The sequence below is a fragment of the Triplophysa rosa genome, linkage group LG25 (genome assembly GCF_024868665.1).
Source record: "Triplophysa rosa linkage group LG25, Trosa_1v2, whole genome shotgun sequence".
In the NCBI taxonomy this organism is placed as follows: domain Eukaryota; kingdom Metazoa; phylum Chordata; class Actinopteri; order Cypriniformes; family Nemacheilidae; genus Triplophysa; species Triplophysa rosa.
Window position 1 is genome coordinate 5,618,762 of NC_079914.1, and position 14,866 is coordinate 5,633,627.

Consider the following 14,866-nt stretch of genomic DNA (forward strand, 5'->3'; position numbering starts at 1 on the left):
TCTTCAGATGTTGGACATCAGCATAGTAGTCACCACTTTATGAACTTCTTTACAAGTAAAATTGATAATATTAGAGGAAGATTACAGCTAAGCAACAAGTGGCGAAACAAGCTGATCAGACTATAAATATCAGATCCCACAAGGAGCAACTGCAATTATTCTATACAGTAGGTCAGGATGAATTGTCTAAAATCATTCATTATCCAAATCAACAACATGCATGTTAGATCAACCGGAACCAGGAACACTTCCTATAACAACTGATGCTCTTGTAGAAGGTTATTCTGCTCTCAGTTGTCTTTTCTCATTGTTCCGAGGTCTATAATCAGTCTATTTCCAGATTGGAAATAATGAGAATAGGAATGGAAAGTCTGCATGAGTTTATCTTTCTTGTTTTTTTTTATTTAGCTCTCTCTATCTGTATGTGTGTTTGTGTTTGTGCGTGTGCGTGTGCTTGCGTCCATGTGTGTCTAATTCTGAATACTCCAATACAACATATACGGAAAACGTATATATTTTAACACTCCACAAATGTATAAACAACCAACAGAGCATTCACAAACTAATCAAAATGTTGAACAACTTTAAGATTTGATAACTTATGTAAGATTTCAAACTAAAATTAATACAAAAAAACCCCGAAAGTGTATTCTGGACCAGTGTTTACATGTTTAGGTGGTCTTTTTCAGAATAAATTATCATTATGTGCGTGACATAATAAAATGTTGGAGGAGTTTTGTGGATGTTTTGACTTATGTAAACTGAGAAGATTTTATTATCATTACATTTTTAACAACACAAATGAGCTAACAGTGACCAACAGAGTTCAGCGGATAATTTAAAGATTATGCTTGTTTTATGCTTCATCAATTAACTATAGTCTTTTCATTCTGGGTTCAAAGTAAATGTCAAACTGGCAGTTACGGATTTACTGAATTTTATTTGAGCATAAACAGAAATGTTACATTTATTATTGAGGCCAATATTTTGATATGTTTAAAGACTATCTTACTTAAAGGTTTGGAAAAATGCTTGTGTGAAATGTAAATGTTAAGTGGTCTAAGAAAAACACTGCACTCGGTTCAAGGTTAAACCACAGGTCTAGTCAAAGGTGACAGTGTATTAGTCATTGGTTGCAGACTGCATGACTGACATTACTAAGCTATTATCATTTAACTTTCCTTTGGGTCAAGCTACAGCTTGGTAAAGCGAGAAAATACTCGCTTTATTACAGTTTGACCAATCAAATCTATATGGTAATTATCAAACATTTGCTCATAGAAATTCCCGATTGATAGCTTTTTGTGGAAATTTGAGTGGATGTTATAATATCTTGTGAAATACTACTAATTGTTGCCAACATCCATACCGTTTGCCAACATACCAACATGTGCTATCAAAATAATTTAAAAGAATAAAAACATCATTACATCAAAAACACCCCAGCCAATAACACTAAATTGGTAAGGTAACATAATTCATCATACATATTTCTGTACACTGTGAGATATATATGTCAGGTTAGTTGTACAGATTATGTTGGCAGCTTTGAAGCAGCACAGTTGCTATTGGATTTGCTGCAACAAGACTTTATGCAGCTTTGAAAATGTCACTTCTGCACACTGAAAGTGCACATGAAAACATCTAGCATGATAAAGGCAATTGTTTTATATTACATTTATCTAAATGATGCTGAGATACTGTACTGATATTACAACTATGAGACATTTTGGAAACATTGTGTGATTTGAGATCATTTACCTTTAACTGGTTTGAGATTAGAAAAGCGTCTGTAGGTCACTTGCTGTAGATCAGTGTTGGGAAGTTTTATAAAACCTTCTTCAAATGTTTTATTCCCATCAATAAAAGCCTTTAATAGTCCTTAAGAACAACACAATAAAATCAAAGACCTTATCAAAGACAATGTTTAAATTGAGCCTGAACTAAAGAAAAATAACTCACCTATGACCAAAATGAATAAAACACCATTCAGCAAACCGGATATGAGAGTAAGAGTCTGCCATAGTGTCTGATTCTGTTGAATATATTTCACTTCTGTATGATTCTGATGTATATACCTGATCTCTTCATTTGGACTTTCTGTTGGCTCTGCAAATAATGAGTAACTTTACAATATTTTACTGTAGCTATAATCAATTCTACTGTCTCCCTTACAGCATATTAAATACATATTTGTATCTATAAGACTAAATATGAATACAATTGATTAAAAGGAGCACTTACCATTTATTTGTAGTCTGATGCCAGTGCTGAATTTTGGAGGTGTATCTTTCTTCATACAGTAATAAACTCCTAATTCATTAACAGTGATGCTATTTATAAACAGATGATTTTTAAGTTGCACTGAATATTTCTGTCTGAATGCTTTGTTGAAAAGAACAAATGTCGTTGGCAAAGTGCATAATATCATCACAGGAGGATCTGGTTCGTTCAGTAATAACCAATAAATCTCTTCTTCATCCAGATCACAGTTTATAGTCACATTTTGTCCCAAATCAGTCAGTTGATCAAAAGTCTCTGCAGCTTTACACCATATGAATAGATCTATGGAAATCATGAAGTGATAATATAAATTTCACCATTAAATATACTGTCAACCAATAACAAAGACAACTAAAACTAGTACACTTTGAGCAAATGAAAGCATTAATTTTAAGTAAATATACTCACAGATTTGAAGCGGTGTTATTTTCATGTTGTTGTTGTCATTGACACACAGATGAACTAAACTTATTTTTATACCTTAACCACACCCAACAGAGGAAGTCAAGTTTCCTCTGACCACAATACTACGTTATTTTAGTATCTTAAGTACGTAACCACTAAACGTGTTGCCAAATGTTATATTGTGTATATTTGCACCAAGATCTCTAGGACTAGGCCCGAGTTAAATTAGGATATTTAAGTTGTTTTTAAAAATGTACTTTATAAAAAACATTACTGGTGTGCATCTTCAGACAACACAATCGAATTGAAATATTGTATGATATGTCAGTGCAAGTCGTTTTCAATCAAGACACTTCTAACATTTTAGTTAGTCTGGGACTATAGGCTTAAGCCCTGTCTGGAAAACCACCCCTATAAGAGAAATTATAGAAAATTGTGCAAACATCCAAACAATACAATTTTAACTATAGACACAGGCCTCTTGTGCTCAGTTAAGGTAAAGGCAGATAAATTTAAACATAATTGAAAGTGGTGTATGGCCACACAGCAGTGAGAAACACAAACCCAAGGAGCAGTTCAGTGCCTTGCTCAAGGGGCTCCTCTCAGTCGTGGTATTGAAGGTGGAAGAAAGCGCTCCCCCCACCTACAATCCATGTTTCTACAGTAGCCTAAACAGACAAACTTCTCTACAGAGCGCGTTTCGTAAATACTTTATCTTCCCAGACAGGGATTATCTTAAACCAGGACTAGGTCCAAGTTAAATTAAGACATTAAGTAGTTTTTTACAAACATGTTTTTCAAAAAACATTAGGCTATTTGAGTGCATTTTGAGACAACACAATGGCACTGATGTGTTTTAATGTATGTCAGTTCAAGTTTTTTTTCAGTCTGGACAGCTCTAAAATGTATTTTAGTCTAGGACTAATCCCTGTCCGGAAAAACAGCCCCTGAAAGTATTTAGGTATATTAAAATAAACTTTAAAATTGCAATGTCTTGATAGTTGTTGTGAGGTCAAATAATGTCCACTGCTTGTTGTGATGTACACACTGTTAAGCTCTATGACAAACACATTTTATTGTTTTTGGCTGAGATGAATTGTTTGGTATGTTTGTCTGTGACCTCATGTTGGGCAAGAGATTGCTTGTGCAACAAGTTATGCCAAGTTATCTGTTTGCTTACTCTGACGTTTTAAGTTTGGAATGAAGCTAATAAAGTGTGATAACATTCAGAGTAACTTTGTTTGTTCTCCTGTAGCCTACTGTTTGTACAAGTATTTTATAACATTTATGTGGAAAGGAGCTAAGAAACCAAATCTGATCCTTTACTCTTTAGTGATGGACTGATGACATGGTATAAATTAGTTGTTATTAAGAAAAATAATCCTTCAAACATATAAAATACACGGTGCCATAGAAGAACTTTTTTCTTCTCTAAATGGTTCCATAAAGAACCTTTAAAGCGGCCCAGCAACAGTGTTTCATGCACTCTGACTTCTTTACAATGATAAACGTGCTGTCTTCTCATGCGTAACATGGTCAACTTGTCAAAAAACGTGTTGGGGCATATTACGTAGTATTTCTGTGCTCGATACACCCCCCCCCAGCGATCGTACAGGTTTCGGAAAGTTTTTTTCGACATATAAAACTGTTTCGTAACAATGTTTCTTAGTCCCTTATTGGACAATGCTCCCGGAAAAGCATGCGGCACGCCCACTTGTGTGCAAGAGAGAGAGAGAGCATACGTTCGTGAAGTTCAGGTGTTTGTTTGTTCACTGCATTTGGGTGATGAATGTTATATAAATGGTGGATATAACGCTGGATTTGGAGATCGTTTGAAACTGATATATGGAGCCGTCCCAGCGCTAAAAGATGCCGGACATGAACCGCATGCGGTGAGTGAAACTGATGTCTGTGTTTTGTTGGCAATGGGTGCGCACGTGCTTTAGTTCAGCCTACCCCTCCCCCCCGCACGCGCCGTATGTTTTCGGAGACAATCGTACAGCTGTATCTATCTTTTATAAATGTGATCAAACTAAATACTCTTCGAAGATACGAAGTATGCAATACTACTCTATAGGTACTCAAGATTAATATGAGATTGGCAGAAACTGCGTGTGTTATGTCCGCTTTAATATATGAAGAACCTTTCTGTTTTACTAAATGTTATTTCCGGCAAAAAAGGTTCTTCAAATTATAAAAAGATAAGAAAGAGATGGTTCTTTAAAGAACCTTTGACTAAATGGTTCTTTGTGAAACCAAAATGGTTCTTCTGCCAACAACAGAAATAGACCAGAGACACCACTATTTAATTAGTATTTTACTTTCCGCCAAGAAAATGTACAGAGATGATCTCTCTTTTCAAAAAACTTGCTTCTCGCTCCAGTGGCAGAAGTGAAACAACATGTGTTAGAAAACTGAAGTGGAAACCACAAGCTGCATTTGAAAGTTCTCTGTTTGTTTTACAGTAAATCAGTGTTTCTTCTTTAAAATTACCCCATCAGCATGCTGAAGTGAAAGTCCCATCATATTCCTCATTTCTTCTTGTTTGTTCATTTCAAGCACACCCACAATAAAATCACAGACTTTAACCGTGTACTTAAAATAAGCATTGCTCCTTGACTCAAGAGCAGCTTCGAACCATGTTTGTTCTGGGTCTGCTCACCTGTATCACGCTGAGAGCATTCAGTGCTCAGGCAAAAGTGGTCACAAGCTTTTCTGAGTGTAGCACGTTTTTCTACAAAGGCAAAGCACCAGAAGGAATGGATCAGAATGCCAAGGAAATCTGTCAAAAGTTGGAGAACAAGCCATTTTATTATGCTACACTCTACTCAGTTTCTCACAGGATTCCTACAGCGCCTACACGTTGGATTCTAGATGCTCAGACACTGCTGGAAGGAAAGACATTTGACATGTCGAGCCACAGGTAGACTTTAGTTAAAAGTTTAAGCTCTGTATTTCATAAACTATACAGTGGTGTTTTGATAGTTTAATATTTGGTCTCCATTTTGTTTTGTCATTTCTAATAAGTTGTCAATACACGGATGGCAGTTTATGGAAAGTGCTTTTACTTAAATGTTCACTGAAAAAGAATATAGACAGTAAAGGGGCGTTCACATTGTGATAACTTTAATGATGACTGTAACTTTATTTGATTATAAAAACTACATTTGACTAACTGTATTTGGTAATAAAAACATTAAAAATAAAATAGGCCTAATCATTATTTTTTGCCCAATGATGAGATCACGATTATTTAAACACCTTTATATCTGAACGCCGTCAGATATAGATATGCCCAGTGCAGAAAACACACCAAAAAGCACTGATGTAGTATCATATAAAATTCTGGATCGGCGCCTCTGTCACATGAGAGCTCTGTCATGTCGTCAGCTGACTGTAGGGGCAGATTTAACTATGACAGTTGAGTTTGCATGAACAGAATTTTGCATTAAATACTTATTTGTAAGCCTTACAATCAATTATATGCATTTCCACTCTAATGACAGCATTTTAAATTATTTACATTTAACTCTATTTATGATGTAGAAATGTTTATAGGAATAGACTCAGTCTAATATATTGTAATCATCTTTGGGTAGGATATTAATTATCTACTTATCTAACCATCGTCATATCTGAGCCCAAAATGTACACTGCTTGGACTCTTTCAAGATAATACATCCAATAATTTCTACATTGTAATATGTGCTTATTCTTGTAAGTAGATTGTATTGTTTTCATTTGCCTAATTATGAACACAATTTATTAATGACAAAACTTGTATTATACCACTTACATTTTTTTTAAGTAGAGTGAATCTAAGCAGTTTTTTAGGTTTTTATTATGCATTTCGGAATTCAAACATTCTACTTCACATCGTTTTTGCTCTTTGGGAAAGTATGGTAATATTCCAACTGCCCAATCAAATCTGTTTTTTTACTTTGATTGACATGCTTTTTATTTATTTCTATATAAAGTATTTCACAAGACAAAACAAATATACATTAATGAGATTACAGATTATCCCAATTCAGTGACATGCGTTTTAAATTATATTATAATAACAAATAATTTATTTATTATTATTATTATGAAGACATTTAGCCCATTATTTTTGTGGGGGCGGTAAGGGGCCTGGTAAAAAGGATAGCGGTGCCCTGGCCCAAAAAAGGTTGAGAACCACTGAAATAAAGCGTGAATACTTTTTAAAAAATCATATAAAAAGAAATGTTAAACAATGTTAAACAATAATTGCAAAACAGAATGCGGCACATTTATTGTTTTATCTCGATTATTTTGTGTTGATTATTGTTGGAAGCCAAAATTGAAAATGAAAATCAATTATGATTAATAGCACAGGCCTAAACGTCACAATAAGAAAAAGGCAAACAACATTCAGAGATTTCTGAAACCTTATTTCTGTCATGATCACTATTGTAAAGATTATTGACAGTTAGCATACAGTTTAGATTGGCGGTAGGGTTCTGTTCTGGGCAAAACTCACTGCCCATCCATGTAGCGAGTATGAACAAGAGCAGGGAGAGCAGTGATAACCCCCCCCCCTTAGGGTAAACAGAACAGAAGAAACAGACGTCATTAGTTCTTAATATTTCAATGTAATTGAGACTTAAGAAGAAGACTATCAGAAAGTCAAGTCCCTAGTGTATACTTGAGGTGGAGTTGGGGATGGCGAAGGGCAATTGTTTGTGAGCAACACAATAAACTGCTGATAGCTAAAGACATTAAAACTGAAGCTGTGATAGCGTCATGTTTCTATAGGTAGATGTGGCTCAGCTGACTCACGTGACCCGCCAGAACTAACGCTATTCGCTTGTTTTTTTATAGTTACCGTCCATAGTGTGAACACCTCTTAAAGAGTACATTCCTCGAGATCATAAAAAATACATTTCATGAAGTGTTTAATTTTGCCGTGTTTGAATGTAAGCAATCTGCCAAGTTGTAAATCCGAAGGTGAACGAATAACAAAGTTATTAGCTTATAAAAAAGGTAATCGACTCTGAATCACGCGAACAAGCCATGACCTGTCCGAATCTTTAACCACAATGTATCTACGTCACTAGAAAAATCCCCGCCTACTGACTGCGAAAACTTAACTCTCTCCTCCCCAAACACTGTACTAGCTCGTTCGTGACGTGTGCATCATGTCTAAGAGAAGCTGTGTTCTATGTAGTGAAACTAAGTCAGTCTTATTTTCACTACCAAAGGAAGAACTTCTGAGGAAAAAATGGTTACTATTTATTTTTCAAACGACACCAAAGGAGTATAAACCGAACGTTTTACTTTGCGCGCGTCATTTTACCGAAGATTGCTTCATCAATCTTGGCGCCTTTACTGCAGGATACATTAAACGTCTTTCCTTAAAAGATGTTGCAATACCAACTTTATTTGGACCTGTAAGCTCCACCGAATCACAACCTGTAAGTGTGACTCTTTATTTTTGTCTTTACTTAAAATTAAATTTGTGTGACGTTATCTCATGTCTGTGTTTAGCTAACGTTACCGTTATTTTTGGGGTTGTTACTGTTTGTTTACCTAACGTTAGCTATAAACTCGTTGCGCTAATGTAAGTGTTCAACCATATTAACTCGCAAAGTCTTTATTTCAAGAACTGCGTGGTGTACTATAGTTATAATAACATCTGAAGATACGAACACCGTACACTGTATGCCGTGATAACTAACTGTTACAAGAGAAGTGTCTAAAACAGTCCTTTTTCTTACTGGCATCTGTATAAGGATTAAAGAATGATTCGTCAGACTCGGGCTCGAACTGGTAAGGTAAAATCGACGCCATCTCTCTCTATACACTGTTAATATCCAACCACCTGCAAACCGTAATACAGCAGTAATGATAGGCGGTCCATTTGCGACACATGCTGAACGCGTTTGACCAATCACAGCAGACTAGACCATTTGACCAATCACAGCAGACTAGACCATCTGACCAATCACAGCAGACTACACTATCTGACCAATCAGATCAGACTACGCTGGCGGAAAGGCGGAGATTACACAGATGAATCGCGGAACGAATCATTTGAGAGTCAGTCAAGAAGTAAGGTAATAAAAACTGCTTATTATTACGAAATAATAGTATTTTTACATCATGTATGTACATAAACTTGTTGTCGGACACTCCATAAACCAAAATAAGCCCTTAAAAATATTGAGGAATGTACTCTTTAAGAACAGAACATTTTCCCCTGTTAAATTTAGGGAAAACACAAAAGTAATTTCTTATCGAGAGTAAAACATCAAACTAACCATCTAACATAACATTTCTTTGTTAGATTTAAAACCCTCTGTCATCAACTGATCACATGATCCGTGAGAAAGACTCTGATGTAAACACCATTAAAGGAAATCAAGCCGTGAGCAGTGACTACAGCCTCACCGGATATGACCGTGGTCACCTGAACCCCAACAGCTTCCAATGCGGCGAAGGCCGTACTGCGACATTTACGCTGACCAACGCGGCACCCATGGATGCGTGTTTTAACCGTATCCACTGGAAGAACTGGGAGACCACTCTAAAGAGATTTTTATTGAGCAAACTTACCTTCGATGGTGGTTCTGCAACTGCCTACATTGTCACAGGTACAGTACCCAATGCAAACGTACATATACCACAAAGGGAAACTCCTGTGGACTCGGACAGGGTGACTGTTCCCTCTCACATCTGGACAGCTGTCTGTTATAAACACTACTTATCTGAGAAGTCTTTCTTCTTTGGCTATATAGGACAAAACCAGCCAGAGCATGGCATTAGCCTGATGAACCTCTTTCAACTTGAAGATCGTCTCAGTGCACTTTATAGTCACCTGTCAAAAAATGATCGGTCAATTAGTATTTTTGAGGATGATTGTTATAAAGACAATGTAGATGAGGATGAAGTTGAGGCTGTGTTTGAGAAATTATTAGTTCCATTATTGAACGTTGTGATGAACTCAGTCATTGAAAGCACATACAATGCAATACAAACAGCCACCAAAAGTAAACGTGCTCATGGAATGAGATTCAAGGTGACTGAGCTGACAGCAAAATTAGGCTTTGATAGTTTGATAGATTATTCCGATGTGAGAAAAAAACTGAAGATTTATGCAAAAAGTGATTGTCTTATTATTAAAGTCATAAAGTCTATGACTGATGGTGTAAGAGACCTAAGAAAAAGGGAAACTTCTGAGGGATCTGATTCTATCGAGTGCCAGTTGTTCCCAGATAGGCAGATGGATGCAGCTGATGGATCTCTCTGCTCAAGCCTCTTATACTCTAGCAGCGGCTGTCAATGTACCTCAGGAGGTAAAACTAAACCCTGCTGCTCGTCTCTCTGCCTTTACAACAGAGGTGTAAAGAGTACCTGAAAACCATACTTAAGTAAAAGTACAGATACCTTGCAGTGAAAATTACTCCATTACAAGTTACAAGTCACCAATTTCAAAACGACTTGAGTAAAAGTCTTCGAGTATCTGATTTGAACAGTACTTGAGTATTTTACTCATACTGAATGTAGGCTCAAAGCAGCACTAGTCCTCAACACTTAAGAGACATGTCAGTGAAAAACTAGAAACAGTCGATTCGTGAGGAGAGCAATCGCATTTATTTTCTTAAATCATAATAAGACTGAACACCTCAAAATTGCAACAAATCATGGCCGACATCATAACCTACTGTACGTCTATTACAAACACCCAAGTCTCATTTAAGCTCAACTGCTCATAAGTAAACCAAACTCCTTCAAAAAGGTCTCTTCAATATAACAGATAAATAAAATAATGTTAAGTAAAATCAAAAAGTCAAAGCCTTTTTGCACTGGACATGCTGGTTTGGGCCTCATGGCCAGCTGCAGTCATGTCCTCATTTCACATACACTGTTAGCCCTTACCTGCCATTTCTACAGTAATATACTGTATTGGCAACACTGTTGCCTGCTAGTTACTGTAGGTGTTTTACAGTAAACTACTGCAATGGCTGTTTGTAGATACATTATAAAAGAATCTATTAATGCACTTAAGTCACACAGTCTTAGATGAACAAGTGTAAATAACAGATGAACACAATAAATCTGTCAAGATTTCACCAGAGGAGAATTAAACACAAACATCAATAACATCTTCACATATTACAGACACCACTTTCACTTTATTTCTGTCATCTGTGTAAGATCTTATTGAGATTGAACTCGAGTTCATAGTGGTTCAATTATGTTTTAAGTCACCATTATGGCGATCAGTGTTTGCTTTGGTTGGACTCTTTGACTTTCTTGTAGCTTTAAAATGTACACTTATACAATAACACTGAAAGGGACTTTACAGGAACCGCAACTTTATGTTTGCTTAGTAACTGAAGATACATCTGAAAGAATTCAATCATTAAATAATAATAATATAGCATTTAAGATTTATTAAGATATGTTTGGTAAAGTGATCACATGTTATAATGGAAAGATCTCTGTCAGAAAATCTTTCTTTGCAATTGAGACACAATTAGACACTTGACATACAAACCTCATCAATGGTGACAAACAATCATGAATGAGTTTTGTACTATGTACCCAGCATGCATTGCAGCATGAAGCTGTTCAGTTGATTGTCACCATTGTTGAGATTCATATGTGGATTGTTCATTTCTCTGTGTCCGACTCATTCTATAGGTTAATATTTTGTCTATATAGTGTGAGAGCACTTTTGAAAATTGAAATACTATACATTCTTTTTACTGGTTTACATCACTTCATGGCAATAGTCCCACCACATGGTCAAATTTTGAGCAAACATGTTTAGAGCACATTTAGGAAGAGTTAGTTTTAAAAATAAGAGCTTTTGTAGATGTGTGACCTACAGTAACTAGCTGGCAACAGTGTTGCCAATATATTACTGTAGAAATAGCGGGTAAGGGCTAACCGTGTGTAAACCGCCAGCGATTGACATCTACCTGATACTGCACTCATATTCATATAAAGAAGCCATGTTGACAAGTTTTTGTAAGTTAGAGCAAAATCCACAAGATTGTAGTACCTTCATTACCCTGTAAATGGCAATATTAATTATAAGATAGGTGCCATGCAAAATGTAATGTGTAACTGCATTAGTCATTACAAATGTAGTGGAGTAAAGAGTACATATACTTGTTCAAAAATGTAGTTAAGTAGAGAGTAAAAGTTGCTTATATCTTTAATACTCAGTACAACTACAAAGTAGCCAAAAAGATACTTAAGTAAAGTAACTAAGTACATTTACTCCAATACTTTACACCACTGCTTTACAAGGAACAATTCAAGGGCTACAGGTGTTACTCGGGCCAGAAGATGATCGAGTGCTCCCCGCCGTACTCCCTCATCACGGCCAAAGGAGAGAGGTGCTTGAGCGATCACCCGTGCGCCACGTACGGCTACGACTACTACTGGTGTCAGACTGGGCACGGTTACATTAAAGATGACTGGGATTACTGCAGCCCTCCGCTGTGGAGGAGTAAGGCTAAAAATGGGGAGTACTGCCGCAGTGACCGTGCATGTGCCAAATATGGTGAAAGCCAGCCGTGGTGCTACATGGATGATGGCAAGTAAAACAAGTGTTGCTCTTCTGATGACTGTCACTCGGCTGTGAATGACAAAACATGCAAGCCTGATCACCCCTGTGGCTACCATGATGAAAAATACCTGTGGTGCTACACTACCGATGGAAAATGGGATTATTGTTGCACAGCATGTGCATGATAGTTGGTTTACAATGTATCAACCATTTATTACTAATAAGGACTTTGCAGAATTGACTATGTACATGGAGAACCCTTACTAACCTAGAATCTTAGTAACATAAAAATAAAGACTCTGATACGTTCTTCTGAAATTAACATCAGTTTATGACAGTTTTACTGTGACAGTTCCAGTTCCTTTTTTACACTTGTCTGTTTAACTCTACCATCACGGGTCGATCTGTAGTCACTGAGCTGCTAGTCAGCCTGAAAAGGATGATCAGAAGAAATGCCCTTTAAATAACTATCCACCTTATTTTTGAACGCGGACATAAACGATGTGATGTACTTTTTTGTACATCACATGTACCTTTTTGTCTTGAGACTTCCGTTTTAGTAGCCAGCCGGTGGAAAACAATGGAAGTGGTGTCGTGGCAGCATGCTCAAAAACCATTAAAACCGCTCTGGTGAATATTTTTTTACAAACTCGATGTATTACACAGTGGGAGGATAAAGTGGCCTGATATTTCATATGAAGATATATTCAATTATTTCTTCGAATTCCTTGGTCTTTGTACAACTACAAAAGCACAGAGACCAGTACCAGTAACTTACATGCACAGTGGGAAAGTCAGTCGCAATTTGTACATGACACGAATTCGTGTTTTTAAAAGTAGATTTGAATCCCAGTCAAAGTGGAGCAAACATTCCTGGATCCTCACAACTAATAACGGAAGAATGGAGACGGCTGGTTGCTCTTTTATCACAGTTCTCCACCGAACTGCAGCATCCATCACAACTTTGTAAAAACAACTCAAAACATACTAACCAATAACTGTCTGTTTTTATGACTATTCAATAAAAATGATTTCATTTTGTTTATTCACTCCCTTGCTTAAATCCTCATAGTAACATGGTAAACAAAGCTTTCAGTACTGTTTAGCATGTTGACAAAATCTTAAATGTGCGTCTCCCAAATTAATGAAAATGTAATATCCTGTAACTGTTAACTTAGTCATGCAGCTGCGATCCTCTGGCATGTAGGTAGCTTGTTAAGTTTTAAACAGCTAAGTACATATAAAAATGCTAACAGCTAAATTTTAACTGCTGCTAATGTTATTATACAACTATTTTCATACTGTTTAGTTGTACTAAATGTGTTTTGTTTATGTATAATCTATGATATATGATAATGATATTTTTACATTTAGTGCCACTCTCATTATAAATGCCTGCCTTTGAACAATGTTTATTAGTTATTGACTTCAAAAAGGTGAATTGTCCAGGAGAAATGGCATTCAGTAAGCTAAAATATTGAATAATAGTATGGATGCCGATCATAGGGTGCGCGACATTCAGATTCAGTTCTGGTGCGTGGATTAAGATAAAAAACAAATGTTTTGTAGACATTTTTGCGTTTGTACCCAAGTGGTGCTCGCTGCAGAGCAAATGGGCGGACGTTAGATGTCCAACGAGGTGGAGCTACAGATCCAACGAGGAGGAGCTACAGATCCAGAGAGGAGGAGCTACAGATCCAGCGAGGAGGAGCTACAGATCACATCCAGAGAGGAGGAGCTTCCCGTCACGTCCAACGAGGAGGAGCTACGTAAGGTTCACCTCTATGGGTCGTACTTTAATTTCCTCTCTTTAACTTTTGTCACGTTTTCATGACATCGTTTCTATGAGAAACAGTATGACTTACACTATCTGCACCCCTGCTTTCATCCCCCTACCATATTAATGCTATTTGTGAATCATATAACATATATAATTCATTAATGTAAAAAACCACTGATATGGTTTTTACTTTGCCCTTACAGGTGTGATAAAAAATAACTAAAATGATCACCTATTAGCTTGTCTCATCTCGTTTATTCCTTTTAAATGTAGACTTAGGCGCTCCACTTCAAAAAATAAAAACGGGGTGTCAATTTGAGTACAAATAGGTAACCTTGTTGTCAACGTAATTTCAAACAGCGGCCACAGTGGCGTAAGGTATGGTGTGTAGAGGATTGACGCTGGACATAGGGGGTTCTTATTCACCTTTAGCCAAAAATGCTCTTTTACCTAATTCCATTACATATCAGATCAGGAAGGCATTTGTTTTCAATAAAATCAATTTAAACTTAAAATGACCTTTTATTCAAAAAGTTTAGGTTAAGGGTACGTTGGGTATTGGGCTTTATTATCTCAATAAGTTACCATCCTTTTAATTATTTGGATAAATATAATGATTTACACGGTTATTATTTCATAATGTTTAATGCACAACAATACTGAGGTGCAAATAGTATCTGCCACTATTTATAAGTATCAATATAGCATCTAACGCCTATTTACAGTTAATCAAAATACAGCTATTTTTGGTTAGTGTAAATAGCATATCGCTAAGAAATGCTTCCATATTCACTTAGTGTAAACAGAACCTACAGCTATTTAAACTTAGTGTAAATATCATCTGTCACTAT

General features: G+C 36.3%; 1 pseudogene; it reads left to right on the forward strand.

Annotated features, from left to right (window-relative positions):
- Window positions 1-5,272: 5,272 nt before the first annotated feature.
- LOC130548652 (uncharacterized) lies at window positions 5,273-12,466 on the forward strand (annotated as a pseudogene).
- The last annotated feature ends 2,400 nt before the right edge of the window (window positions 12,467-14,866 follow it).